At 30.7% G+C, this 16,176-nt stretch overlaps 1 protein-coding gene across 4 annotated transcripts in view; it reads right to left on the bottom strand.

The window, feature by feature from the left end:
* Positions 1-4,935, bottom strand: part of LOC131674304 (receptor-type guanylate cyclase Gyc76C-like) — a 1,727,826-nt gene extending 1,722,891 nt beyond the window's left edge. For 3 of the 4 annotated variants that reach the window (XM_058952904.1, XM_058952926.1, XM_058952919.1), the window contains exon 1: positions 4,100-4,935. The gene's annotated coding sequence lies outside the window, so the exon portion shown is untranslated. The remainder of the gene's footprint in view (positions 1-4,099) is intronic. The other variant, XM_058952912.1, reaches the window with a different exon arrangement.
* Between the last annotated feature and the right edge of the window lie 11,241 nt (positions 4,936-16,176).

Genomic DNA, 16,176 nt, shown 5'->3' with positions numbered 1-16,176 from the left:
TGAAAATTGCTAAAAAAATTAGAAATATTTTTTGTTCCTTTAATTTATGCGAGAAATGTAGTTCGTGGATTTATGACGATCTTCTGAGGTGACGACGAAGTTAAATTTTGCTCGATTCCAAACAAGCCTTCTCCGACGGACCACATATCGATGATACAATCTTTCCGGAACTAACGCATGTCCGGAAGTAAAACGGAGCGTTCGTCCAAGAGAATAGACCAGAACAGAGACATTGCCTACAACAAAACATAGCGAACCACACGTAAATACGTACACCGTTATTCTCCCTCTCGCAAGTGAACAATGATACATTGTGACAAAGTTCGACGGAACTTCGGATATCGGGCGAGCGGCAAACGTTACCGCGCCGCCGTTTATAATGGACAATTAACGTAAATAAACACTACCACATTGTGTACGTTTAGTCGTTTCTTTAACGTCCTATTTCCCTTCATCCTTCGGGTGAACGTGAGACGAGTGAACCCTGCTGTCTTCGCGGACCGTATAAGAATTTTATGTTGTTAGCAATTCACCTGCGAGTTAGCCGCGAGCAGCTCGTTTGAAGAATGGTATGGTACTATGTGATCGCGGCAAAATTGGTTGCATTTGCTGGTACCACTTAACTACGTTTTAACTGTTACTGTCTAAAATAATATTTATTTTATTATTCTTCATATCTTTACAATATTGTATTATATATTTCATGTATAAGGGTTTAAAATTATTAAATAAAGTGTATTAAATAAAATACAATATCTATTTTTTGTTAGTTGTTTGGAAAATTTTTAGTTGTTGTTTATATCACAAAATATATGTCCAATAAATGTTTACTTATGTTACAACTTGATCTTTCACAAAAATGAGCAAATAAAAATATATTAAAATAATTTCATATTTAATTTTGAATTATGTACAGTAATGTGGAAATTTAGTAAAGATTAATGTTTATATAATATGTTTTCACCATATATAAGTAAGAAAGATATCGAAATTGCAAAAATTGCAAGAAATAGATAAAACTAAAAAAAAAAATTTTTATGAAAAAAAATGTTTTAGTTCTGATACAGAAATATTTGTTTGTCTTTTAGAGTTTTACCGTACTATTGAAGAGTTGGGAAGTACTTTTGTTCACTCAAATATCAATAAAAAAAATTAATTCGCGCATATAGCCTAAAAAATGGTCGTTTCTATGACTTTCAGCTAGCTGAAATAAATATATATAATTCAAAATTTGAAAAACCCGATATCACAAAGTAAAGACAATCACAAAAGCTTTACTTTAAAAAAAGAACTATTCTCTAATCGCATACATTTTGAAACCGATTTATAACTTTTTTTTTCAAAATGCAACACTATGGTATCAATATGTTGAAAAATAAAGAAATTTAAGTTATAAAGCGTTGCTAATGGTTTTATTTATTTGAAAAAGGAAAAATTAAGTTGGTGTGCTACCCATTAACTTTACAGCTAAACGCCTAAAAATCTGTTACGTTATTTGATTTGAAATTATTGCTAAGTCGACGAATATCAACACAATTTTATTTTTATTGATCTATTGATATCGAGGTAAGTTAAGTGTTTCAAAGTAAAGAATTGCTGATTTATGTATATAATATATTATATTGAATATTGAATATTACTATAAGCGCGAAAAGCGCGCTTGAAACTATTTCTAAATAATAGTGACACAATACCATCTATACACTAACAAATTAATTATTACCATCAATAATATTATTTATAGAAAAATACAATAGAACATCAATGATGTTACGCTTCGTTCATATTTTTAAGAATTTGTACTGAAAATAAAAATGAAAAAAAAAAATTAGAAAAATCATAAATAATATAAAGAAGCAAAAAGTGGTACAAAAGGACAAAAGGCACAAAATGTGAACGACTAAGGGGTCCAAAATTCCCAATCCCTACATATATAGGATGATACCAGTAGAGCTTCGCACCCTGTTCACTGTGATCGCTAACTCCCGATATACGTTACAATTTAATCCATCATATTATTTCTCATCTCCACTGAGGTAAATGTAATGGTGCATTTTTTTAATAGTATTCTCATGAGACACTGAAAACAAAAATCTTACGAATTCATTTCTCCGAAGATATTGTGACATTTATATTTTGATTTTTCGATATGGTATCGATATGTAATGAATTTTTTTATACAATATTTGATTATAATTCCTGAAAACATAAATATTACATAATATTCATTTCTGAGAAAATATCTCGACTTATTTATTTTCTTTGATCTTGCAACGTATAGTAATTTTTTTGTTGATCTTTCGATATAATGTCGATATCCTAACATATTTTTTTTTATTTTTATACTAACATATTTTTTTTATTTTTATACTTTCATATTATCAACATATATTATATATTATATATCAGAAATATTTTATATTATTTCATATAAAATATTTCTTCTTCTGGTTTGTTAGATAGTACTTAAAAATAATTTTTCTTTCATTATTGAGACCCATGACTCTGTAAACATGTATTTGCATAATAATTTTTGTTACACAATATTTGATTAAATATGTATGATATATTTACAATAAATCTGTTTTGAAATATATCTGAAAGATATAGCTATTTGCAACATTCATTTTCTTATTTTTTAAATATTGATCAATATTTTAATATAATAGTTTACTATTCTCTTAATTCAATAATTTGGGAATAATAATAAGATAAAAATGTTGATAATATATTGACCAACATTGTCTTAAATTTTTGCTAAGCTTCCCTAACATTGAATTCGAAATTCTCTAGCAAAGTGTATTAATATCGTCCTGCAAACAATTTTATAAAATTACAATTTTATAAATACAATTTTATAAATTTTTACAATTAATTGAAACATTCTTTGTGAAGATAATTGGACTATTGAACTAATCAATACAATTTTCATTACATCAATTAATAATTTCATTACCGTTCTCTCAAATATCGATACAAAAAATTAGTCCGCGCACATAGCCTAAAAAATGGTGGTATCTATGACTTTTAGCTAAAATAAATATATATAATTCGAAATTTGAAATTAATTAATTATTTCATTATTGTTCACTCAACTATGAGTATATAAACAATATAATATCTATTAAAGGGCAAAACATATTTGATTAAATAAATTCATTTATAATAAAAAATATATTTAAAAATTTAAAACAATAAGCAAATGTGTATAAAAAAAATATGTACAGTAAAACACAGCTATAAAGGGGCAACAAAAGTAAAACCAGAGGGGCAAACAAGGGGATAAATGGGCAAAAAATCAAATATAAAATGTTATAAAACATAAAAGAAAAAACAACCTAAAAATGATCAAGACAAGGGCTAAAAGAATAGGCAAAAATGGATGAAAAGGGATACGCGTGTGTGTAACTTACTTACACATAACAACGAATAATCTATAAAAATAAATCGTATACTTTTTAATATAGAATAACTTATGTTGATTTTAATAATATTGCATAAAAGATAACATTTGCATAATTGCATAGCATTTGCATAGTTATTGAATAAAAATGTCTTAGTAGGGAAAAAATAGATATTTGATACAAGAAGATAAAATGAGACGAGACCAAGCCAAATCTATTTTTCGATTGGTAATAATGCATTGCACCGCTCGTTCATTTTTGTCACTGATAATAAATTGCTAAAATTATCAAATATTGTCCATGTTGTTTGCTTGAAAAAGCGGATTCTTTTATGAAAATTAAATTGTTGTATCTTTTTTAATGATTATTAGAGAATACAAACTTTAGCTTGTACATGAAATTGATATTTAATTTTAGGACTGAAGTTAAAAATACTAATTACAATAACAGGCGGCTAAAACTAAAATATTGAAAACAATGTAAGCTATGTCTTCCTAGAGTATTTGGTACTGTGATGTTTAATCTAGATTTCTATCGTATTTTAATTTAAAAAGTTTGAACATAAAGATTTTAGCAAACGTAAACTCCGGTATCGGTGTTATAATTTATTTTGTAATATACTAGATTGTATGTTTTGATACAACAAAAATTTCTGATCATAGAAATCTGTTATAAATACATGTGAGCAGATTTACCTGCAATCTACGGCTGCATGGAACATGGTTGCAAAGACAGCTGACTACGGTAGACGGTGATTGGTTGGGAGGCGTCTGTTACAGTATTACTTGAGGCAGGCAGAAAATGAAGGCACGCAATAGCATTGGATGATAATAAGCATAAACATTTAGCTCTGCAGTATAGTTCTCATGTTGGCAGATACAAAGAACATGCTCTTTATTTTTCTTAGTACTAATATTCGTGTTAATCACTCACTGACTATTGTTTTTCTCTATTCGTTATGCACTTAAAAACTGATACGCACACACTCACTTAAGCAGGTAAGACACACGCGGGAAACAAAGTACACTAGCAACAGGCTGAGGGCACTTCAATGCAAACACTCATGGTTACCTCCCTTCCTCTTCTCGCGCTCTCTTTCTCTCTCTCTCTCTCTCTCTCTCTCTCACTTTTTCTCCCTCTTCTTACTCTTTCACCATTTTAGCTTTTATATACGGGCAGTCGGAGAAAGACGGAGCTATGGTAAGAGCGCTGAGAGCGGTAGCAGCATCAATAGCAACACGGTAACAGTAGTATTGATAATACGAGAGAGAGAGAGAGAGCTGAGTTCAGTCTCAAGCCACTATCAGTTCAACTATTTTTAGCAAGTAGAAACTGACGATTTTCCAAGATTGTAAATTTATTCGCGCTGATAACTTATGGGTTATTGTACTCTCTCAGTGCACTTAATTCACTCACAGAATAAATGTTTAACAATGGCTGAGAATCACTCAACTGCAATGTACATTTTGTTTTCTCAACCGATTGCAATTCACAGAATTAGATGTTCAACAATAGAATGCTCCGCACTAAAGTAGAGCCTGAGTCGTACTACGAACTTCAGCTCAGTCCGACTAGTCCCCAATTCCTATCCACAATAACAAGCAGCGCATGATTTTCCTTCTCCATTTAGTCGTTCTATCTCTTTCTCCCTCTCTTTCTCTTGTTTTCTTGTTCGCCTTGCATTTGCTCCGGTACAGTTCGCCGATCGCTGAACTGAGGGAGCAGTTACAGGGAATTGTGAGTTTGTGTTCTTCCGTTTTTTTTCTTTTGTGTCATCACACAATGCGATAACACGGATTATTAACGCGTCGGGGTTAATTTTTTTTTTCGTCAAGTCTATATCTTGCTTATATAAATAAAATCGAAGGTATACCCGGGAGATATTGGATCTTTTCCGACGGTATTGTGTTCAATCTTGCAAAAACATAACAATGTTCTACACACACACATATGAATAATTTTGACATTACAATCAATTAAAAAGCTATCAAAATTGGAATGCATAAAAATTGATTGGTAAAATATAAAGAAATTTGACATTGGAATCGATAAACATACAAAAACTATTAAAACCGATTAAAACGTATCAAAGATACATTAATTTCTATAACATTTGATAGGCATTAAAAGATAAAAGTCATTCAAATGTATTTAATACAATTAGATTCAATAATAACTTTTAGCATAAAGGAATTTGAATTGGATGAGAACCATTTGGATTCCCTTTTCAATACCCATATTCAATCGCCGATTGGATGGTAATAGAAACAATTGAATAGTACTAAATAGCAGGGTTCTCACTTGGAATCCTTACTTTTCTTATCATTACTTTTAAGGTAATGTTAAAAAAATTTTAATACATGTCTAAAACGAAACTTTGAAAGATGGAATTTTATTTAATATTAAATAAGAATATAATAAATATTGTAACATAGGAGAAAAATAATTAACGATTAAAAGAATAATACACAACCTTCGTAGCTCACTACTTAAAAAAGAAATTTCGACGATTAGCATCCTTAAGATTTCTATATACCTACACACCATTACACTTAATATTCACTGTCACATACTTTTATACCTCCAAGATTCTGTACACTAAGGCCATCTGTAATTCTTTAGTTCCAATAAATTATTTTTATATGTGCTTCTAATTTAATAAAAACATAACATTCAATTATGTTTGGTTTCCAAATATTCATTATAAAATTATTAGAAAGAATGTTATTACCATTAATTATTAAACAGTATAATCTTCTAAATACTTCGGATTTTTATCGAATTCTTTTAGATCGAGCAGTCCATTCATATTGTTTAATTTCCTCAATTAAAGTTTCAGGTTCATAAACATTTGTAGTAACGTCATTTGCATTTAAAACTTTTTCTTCAGATTCTACATTATAATTAATTTTTAAATTATCAATATTAGAATTATATATAATAATTTTTGTTTTCAGAACTATCGTCATTTTCAAAATTTAAGTCATTTCCTATAAATCCTGTCCAAATTTCTTCAAGACACGTGCGCAATAATTTCCTGCCCATGATCTCCAAATTGATTCAATAATTTTAATTTATAAACGTCGCTATGACAAATTTCTATCAGTCTACAATAACCAATGTTCTACCAAAAACATATTGTAATTTCTTTGATTCTCCAGGTGTTACTGGATTTCGTGTCATAAAAACTATATAGGCAAATTCTATCAAAAATTTTATTTGAGCTCGGCAGAAAATGTGTGTTGAAAATCGCACTTTCCACATGTGTCAAAAAATACGGTACGGCACATGTTCAGGAAATAGTTTCTCGTCTCGTGTACCTTGCTACCCTCGCTTCGCTCGGGCGTAAACACCACATGAGACAAGAATCTACTTTCCCGCACTTGTATCGTAATGTACTATTTTCGTAAAGCATATTTAATACATATATTTTTTTTTGTAGTATATATATAGTTTTTGTGTTAAAAGTTCGTTTTAGAACGCACATTTTTGATCGAGCGTGCGGAAAGTAAGTACATTACGTATGAAGTATCGAAACATTTTTTTTTCGATACTATGTGTAGAAACTGCGATTTTCCCTTACGCTCGTGCTTTAAAAATCGCAGTTTTCACACATAGTATCGAAAAATACGGTATAACACATGTTCAAAAAAGAATTTCTCGTCTGTTGAGGCGTTTACGTCCGAGCGAAGCGAGGTCTCTCCCGCACTTTTCTCGTAACGTACTATTTTCGTAAAACATATTTAAAATATATATGTATATTTTTTTGTGAGTCGTATAGCGACTCATTTTTTGGAAACGTAAAAGTATTCGTGAAAAACTGAAAACAATTAGACGGGGTAGGGTATAAGGTACCAAATAATTCTTAATCAAGTCTTAAATAGGTTTTTATTAACTTTCCATTGCTTATTTTCGATGAGGTCAATGAGAACAAGAAGCTTGTATACTTTTATTAGATTATAATGCACAAAACACAAAATATAATTCAATAAATCTTATTACATCATATTAGTATTAAACAACACGTGTAGAAAAAATAATCTGAAATGTTCATTATGTACAGTAAAAATATTAGAATATATTTTGGGTTGATCAATTTGTGCAGAACTTCTGGAACAGAAAAAAGTCCATCTATTATCATTTATAACTAATTTGTTCCCCATATATTCTGATTAAACGACTTCAAAAACGTGCAAGAACATCAATTCGACCTTAGAACATTGTATTTTAATTTTTGTTTTTGATTTGGCATATAATGCAATCTTTTGATTTAAAAAATCATCTTTTTTAAATCTTCTAAGTATAATTTAAAAGGAGTCTTTTCAAAATATCTTGTAGGTACGTAATACACTCTAAGTTTGTATGCTTTATGCAATGAACAAGTAATAATATTAATAAAAAGGTTTGAAAACTCTGCATTCTCAATACAAGCAAGGTATACTAATATAAATATTTTTAGAAATTTGCCTATTTTTCCTCCTATTTTATAATTCACATTAATATATCGATTTTTGTCACAACGACTTTTATATTTTTCTTAAGTTTCAATATTTTCGCGCAATTCATTACGAGCCTTTAATAGATTATCGTAAAATTCACAATTTTGAGTTACTAGTTTAACGTTTTCATCATTCAAACAAAGTAAATAACCTAATAAGGCTTTAAATGATTTTTTTCAGTAGAAACGCTAATGATAAAATTAATATTTAATTCTATCAATTTTACGTTTCATAATTTTTCAACTGATATTATTTCCGAAATAGATAGTTTGTTAATTTTAACTCTAAACAGTTTAACAGAATAGTATTTTCTTTATTGTAATAAATAATGTACTCAATATATAAAATAACCAAAAACCTAGCGCATTCTAAATTGAATTATATTTTACACGACGACATAAAATAAATGAACGTGATCATAAATATTATAATTTAAATATAAACCAAAGTTAGTTTGTCTTTCATTCAAATAACTTAATACGGTCTTCATGTTAAATATTATCTATCACAAAGAAATATGTGTTCACAATTTTCGTTCTATTTTAATCTAAAATATATTAAGCCATGTAATTCGGTAGAAAAGGAAAAAAATAAATGCTCGTTCAGCTGTCATAGAAAATTACTGGAGGTCGATCCAGCCGTCTTTAATAAGGTTTCTTTTTGTTAGTATGTAACATTGCAGTGTAGAGATACGGTACAAATGCAATGTTTATATTGAATTCAGACTCCTTTTGTTTAAGCAAGCTAAACCAAGCTTCAAAATTCACATAACTAAATACCAAAGAGAGGAAAAGTTTGCGAATGAATCAAGTAATTTAACATACGAGGTGTGTTCAAAAAGTAAGCTGAATTTTTATTTTTATGAAAAAATATTTATTTATTCATCAATATTTATGTTGTCCCCTTCAAAGTTATACCCTTCAGATATAGTGCAATTGTGCCAACGTTTTTTCCAATCCTCGAAACACTTCTGGTATGCACTTTCTGGTATAGCCTTGAGTTCTTCCAGCGATTTTTTCTTTATCTCCTTAAACGTTCCAAACCTTCGTTCTTTCATGGGTTTCTTGAGTTTTGGGAACAGGAAAAAGTCGTTGGAGGCCATATCCGGTTAATACGATACCTGAGGCATGATTGTGGTTTTGTTATTGGCTAAAAAGTTCGACACAAGCAACGATGAGTGAGCAGGTGCATTATCGTGATGCAAAATCCATGAATTGTTTCCCCACAATTCGGGACGTTTTTTTCGTATTGCTTCTCGCAAATGGCGCATAACTTCAAGGTAATACTCTTTATTGACCGTACGAGTTTGTGGTAGGAACTCTTGATGTACTACGCCACGATAATCAAAGAAAACAGTGAGCAAAACCTTGAAATTTGATCGAACTTGACGTGCTTTTTTCGGTCTTGGCTCTTCTGGAGTCTTCTTTTGGAACGATTGGGCTTTAGTTTCGACGTCATAACCATAAACTCATGATTCGTCATCAGTTATGACTCTTTTGAGCATGTCAGGATCATCATTGACGTCGTTTAACAGCTCTTGAGCGACGATCTTTCGACGGTCCTTTTGTTTAAAATTAAGCAGTTTGTTGCTATCATGGCCAAAACTTCGGAAAAAATTGCATGGCACGAGCCAATAGTGATGGAATGTAGGTGTTATTGATGAAGACACAATTTGAGGCACAAAAGTGAAAGGTCTTTATTTTTTCGTTACAAAAGTTGCTCACAGCTCGGCGTCTATCATCGAAGTAAAAAATTGGCGGCGCGCAGGCCGCACGCGCGCTCATCCTTCCACACACGCTCTCACACATACATATGGCGCGCGCATGCGTCACATATATATAGGAGACAAGGAAGCTATATTTTAACAAACAGAGATACCGACGTCTTCAACCACTTCTCTAATAGTGATTCGACGATTTTTTAACACCATTTGTTTCGCTTCTTCAATACTTTCATCAGTTATTGAAGTGGTGGGGCATTCAGAGCGAGATTTGTCGTCGGTGTCTTTTTGGTGATCTTGAAAGAGCTTATACCACTTGTAAACATTTTTTTGACTTAAAGTAGACTAACCGTATACCACTATTGACATTTCAAGCGTTTTGGAGCACTTTATTCCATTTTTTACACAAAATTTTATGCAAACTCTGTGATCCATTGTTTTCGACAGTAGAAAATCGCTGAGCATAAAAAACATGTCTAACGTTTTTGTCTCGCAAAAAAAAAGTAAACATACAAACTGGCTGAAACTGTAAGCATATGTGAGGGACATGTATACCAACATAATAAAAAAAATATGGATGATCGAATATACGTTGTCCGCTCAATTTAAAAATTCACCTTACTTTTTGAACACACCTCGTATAAAACAATTCTTATGTTAATCATTACATTTTCCTAATTTTCTGCATAAATAAATACATCATTAAAGAAATGAAAAGGAATTCCTGTTTATGGCGCATCTTCAAGTACTTTTTCCATCAATTTAGAAAAATACATAGGTCGTTGGTTAAGCTCAACATTGCTCTTTTAAACTATTCTGTTCTGGTTTCAGTAATAAATGTAGTTAACGGTTTACCTTTTTCCAATAAGTAAATTTGTAGATATCCTCGATAAAAATCAATGGTTGTAAACAGTTGTACTTTACTAAGTTTTTCTAGTAAATCATCAAAATTTGGAATTTGAAAGTTAACTCGCATTGTTATTTTATTGAAGTTTTTATAGCAGAGTTGTAAAATATAAATCTGTAATGACATAAAGCGATACGCGGTGACGTGTAGAATCGCATGACGAATTGTCTGATCTCCGGACCGAGAATCAAGATACGTATCGCCAATATTGTAAACGCCAAGCTAAAAGTCGATTTGTGCGCTGTGCTGCGAAATCTCGCTGTCTGTCGCCTGGGACCTACCGAAAGCGCAACGTCGTTTGCGATTCTGATCGGTCTGAACCCGTCGTGAATGACCACGGGTCATCTCAATGTCTCCTTGACGACGTCCAGCACCCAGAACCTTCGTTCTCTGTCCAGCAACGGCTGCAACAAATCACCACTCACCACTCTCATCAGCGCAAGCACCAGATGCCCAGTGAATAGCCATCAAGTCATCTTCATCGTTGCGAAATAAGGATAGGTACTACGTGCATGGGAATGTATCGCCAATTGCGGATCGATATTTTCATGTATTGATTCTTTTGACATTATTATAATAAACGTATTCCACGTACTCATCAATGAAAATATCGTTACCAATCATACTAGCCGAACCATTCTTTTTTTACACAAATCCAGGACTCGTATGCTTTCAATTAGTTTTTGATATAATTTCCACTTGTTTATAATCATTAACCAAATTTTCCAAATTACATTTATCTTTAGTATTAAATCGATATAGCTTTGAACTTTGCATTCATCAACTATCAATTGTAATTAAATTTGTTTTTTCAATCTTTTATAATTTCTTAGCAATACATTTTCTATATTCATTCAAAATTTGTAACAGCTCATTTTGTTATTCAAAAGAAACTTGTTGATCTACTATAATTTCATCAAGTCTAAGAAATTCATAACTTGGGTGAATTTCTTTTACTGAACTAATCGGCAATATTGATTCTTCTAACCTTCTGTTAACAGTTATTTTATTTGATCTATTTGTATTATATATCAATGAGATAACTAATTCGTGATTGTTTACTTTAACATTGATAAATATTAGAGCTCAAGATCAATATTTTTCAAAGAATAAACTTTCATTGATGGTACACTATTATTTATCTCTACATTAACATTAGGAAATTTTAAATCATTTCTAGTAAGAGTATAGCAAATATCATTAGCTTCAATAAAATATTATCTAACTATTAAATCTCCTTTCTGTGCAATATCAGGTATTCTCAAAATAATTTCTTGTGGTTTCAAATTATCAAATTGGATAGTTTCAAAAATGACATTCGGTGATTCTACAAAGTGGACTCCAAAGCCTGACAATAAACAGATTAAGTATAGTTAATTTTATAAACTGCATATAACACGGTAGTAGATTTGATAGTACACATTGTGGCTTCCATTTTAATGAGCAAAGTAACTATAGTATCATCGATTGTTATTTTACGTATAAATTTATCTTCACAATTAGATTTGTCAAATTCACTATTTATGAGGTTTATCGAATCTGAATTAGGCTTATTAGAATTATCACTAGATTTATAGACAACGAGTAGCTATATGACCATACATTTTACATAAATAATATGTAATCTCGCACTTCGGATTATAAGAATTATGCGAAATGTGACCGAGTAGATGACAATTACAACATTTCACAACGCTTTTCAAGTTTTCATTGCACTCCTTGGCTAATTAATCTACTTGACTTCTTACTTCAATTACGTCATCTCCGGTTACCGGTGTTGAATTTCTTACTGCCATCACTAAACGGTATCCATGTATTTTTTCAAATTTCAAGAAATTTCCCTTTTTGCTGTCGTAGTTCTTGAAATCCTTTGTTGAAATTTGACGATCACGTTGTATTGAAATTCTTTTTATATGATCACGTATAAAATCTTGAATAATCGCATCACGATTTGTGTAATATTGTTCTAGAATATGTTGAGATAGTTCTTCAGACCACAAACCGGCTGCTATTTCATCACATATACCATTTACTGTATAATCTAGTCTTTAACACAACCACATTTTATGAAAAAAATAATCTTGATAGTTCATTTCGGTTTTGTACACGTACTATCATAACTCTTAATTGTTCACTATCAGAGCGTTTGTACTTAAATGCCATTTGAAAGGCTTTCAAGAATTCTGCATACGTTTTCATTGTTTCACATTTTGTCATTGACCATTTTCACGCTCCATCTTTCAAACAAAATTTAGTAATACTTAAAATAACACCATCACCCTATTTGTATAAAATTTTAGTATTTTTAAGTTTATTTAACCGTGCTTAAGCTTTCTTTAATCAGTCATTCCCTTGAAATTCACAAATAATATATTTAGTATCTGTTGCTTGTAAAGTTGGGTTACTGTCTGAGTAGTGAAAATTATTTAAAACTTTTTGAAATTCACTGGATTGATCTTTCATGACATCACAAAGAGTTATAATTACTATACCCAAAGAATTTGTAGAATTTTGACTAAAACCCTGAGAATTTCTTTAAATTTCTCGTTGAACTGAGTTATCCGAGCTTTTGATTGTACACGTTTTTCAAATCTAATTTTTTGTCGTTCTATTTGAACAATAGTGTCATTTAATTATTTATCTGCCATAAAGATGCTTAATATGAAACGCAAGTCTCAAACAAATTTCTCAAAATTGTCAAGAGAGTTGGGCATCAACGTGTCATCGCACAAGGTACTTCTTAACCCAACCTTACTTCTGAATTTTTATTTTTATTTTATTATCAATTATAAACTAAACTCAGAAAAATGTAAATTTTATTATAAAATAAGAAAATAGTAAATATTGTAATACAGGGGGAAATAATCAACGAATAAGAGAATAACTTTTGTAGCTGACTGCCTAAAAGAAATGAAACTTCGATGACTGGACATTTATTGTCACATACTTTTATATCTTCAAAGTACTTTACACTAACGCAATCTGTTTTTCTTTAGTTCCTATAAATTCTTCTTGTATGATTCTAATTTAATAAAAACATAACATTATTGTAAAAGTCTGCATGCGCACTTTGCACGCGGTAAATATACTGTATATTTATTTATTTATTTATTTAAGTCCAGAGTAAATATACATTAATAATAATTAATAATATACAATTATATTACATATACATGTAATCCAGCAGAGGAATTTCTTCCTGTACGCTGGTCTGGCATGTTTAATAAACTAATACTAATACTTAAAACTAATTAGTAATTTGTATAAAGATATTCGTGATTTGTTGTTCTAATCCCATGTTCTATTTAGCATCTGTCTGGCTGTAGTGAAATATCCTGTTGTTGCATTCTTGGTTCTTCTGTAGATGACACGTTCTAAGCTTGTTAATCTTGCTGGACATGTTAGTCCTATTGCGCTAGTTTCTCTATAGTCAGGAAAAATTTCTTTGTGTTATCTGTTCGAGACACATTTGCAAGTTGAGGTGAACACTATGTCATCGACAACTACAATGTCTAGGTGTTGTGGTTGATATTCTAGAGGTAATGCTGAGTTCTTGAAAATTTGTGCTCCTTGAATACCTCTGTCAAAATTTAACAGGGCTTTATTGTTGCCTAGATAGTTTACAGTGCCGCTCACGCACTTTTACCCCCCCACGGGCAAAATCAGTCTAACTTCAAAGTTTTATATCTCTGGTAGAAATTAACGTACAGAGACGCGCGTGGGTGCGTTTGAAAGGTCTTTCGGAGAGCTTTCAAATGATATGACTCACGGTTGCCATCGATTGTTTTTTTAAATTTTGCAACAATTATGCAAAATTGAAAATTCTGAAATTTTTTTATTATTTTTGACATTTAGCCAATTTTAGAAAAAAAATCGTACGAAAATTTGAAGTACACCATTTTTTAGCTATTACCAAGCCCTATCTGAATCACTCATCAAAAATTTATTTTCGTCAAATATGACGCGCGCACGGGCATTTTTTCCTGGAAGTGACAGTTTTTTTCAACATTTTTTATCTCCGTCAAATTGTAACAATCGAAAAAAATTTATAGGAGAAAAAATGTTTGTTTTTTCACGTAGAATACTGCAATAATTTTTTTTTTGGTTTTTCGAAAAATTTTTTTTTTCGGTTTTTTTCAATTTTTTTTTCTCACAGTCGGTACGCTAAAAAGATGAGAAACCACAAAAAAAAATTTTTTTCCACCCATTCAATAATACTACATAACAAGTATCGTAAATTACATAAAAAAAAAAATCTTTTTTTTTTCGACCTTGAAAAATAATTTAAACCGAAAAAAAAAATTTTTCGAAAAACCAAAAAAAAAATTATTGCAGTATTCTACGTGAAAAAACAAACATTTTTTCTCCTATAAATTTTTTTCGATTGTTACAATTTGACGGAGATAAAAAATGTTGAAAAAAACTGTCACTTCCAGGAAAAAATGCCCGTGCGCGCGTCATATTTGACGAAAATAAATTTTTGATGAGTGATTCAGATAGGGCTTGGTAATAGCTAAAAAATGGTGTACTTCAAATTTTCGTACGATTTTTTTTCTAAAATTGGCTAAATGTCAAAAATAATAAAAAAATTTCAGAATTTTCAATTTTGCATAATTGTTGCAAAATTTAAAAAAACAATCGATGGCAACCGTGAGTCATATCATTTGAAAGCTCTCCGAAAGACCTTTCAAACGCACCCACGCGCGTCTCTGTACGTTAATTTCTACCAGAGATATAAAACTTTGAAGTTAGACTGATTTTGCCCGTGGGGGGGTAAAAGTGCGTGAGCGGCACTGTATGTCTCCATAGGTCATTCTGATACAATTTGATTGTTCTATCAGTTTTCCAGGGGCTGGCATCGGTTTTCTTGACAGTGCTCTATAGTTATTTTGATTTGCCATCTCATCAATGGCATCGAAAACTGTTTCTATGGACATTTTGTTATTACTGTTTATGTTATGTTCTTCGAGTGTGGACTTAGTGAATTTTATTCTGTTAATTTGTGTAGCTGTCGTTGTTTTCATATTATTCAAGAGGCTGTTAGCTAGCTTTGCGATCCTGTTGATTTCTTGTGTTGATCCTTTCAGCATTTTTTCATAGTTATACTGAGTGATTCTTTTGTGTGATCTTTTATGAGATAAATTGCAATTGTTATTTGCACAAATAAATGTTCTAATATCTAGTATTAATTTGTTGTGGTCTACTGCATCCTCATGGACTTCCGATGTCGGATACAGAGTACCATAGAGATCAATTAATTGTTTTATATTTTTGCAGTTTAATCTATTTGCCATATTGGGTTTCCTTTGATCCATTTTTTAAGTTTGTTTTTCCTAGTTGTCGTGTTGCTAATTGTTTTCAAGTCATTTGGTAGTTTATTGTATAACATAATTGCTCTTACATAACTGTTTTTTATGCTGATAGTTAGTGTTCTTTTTGGGTGTTGGATTGAGGCGAATCTTGTTTTTCTTTCTTTTCCAATATATTTGTCCTTAAAAGTATCGTAGTGGAATAATAGAGATTCCAATGAAAAGCATTGATCTAAGTTAAGTGGGTATTCATGTGTCACAAATTGGTTTTTATAGATTATTTTTAGTAGTCTGTTTTGCAAGTTTTGTATTACTTTAATTCGACCTGTGTACGCTC

This window comes from Phymastichus coffea, unplaced genomic scaffold (assembly GCF_024137745.1).
Source record: "Phymastichus coffea isolate CEN01 unplaced genomic scaffold, Cenicafe_Pcof_1.1 PCOF00014, whole genome shotgun sequence".
Taxonomy (NCBI): Eukaryota; Metazoa; Arthropoda; class Insecta; order Hymenoptera; family Eulophidae; genus Phymastichus; species Phymastichus coffea.
This window is presented reverse-complemented; position numbering and strand designations above follow the sequence as displayed.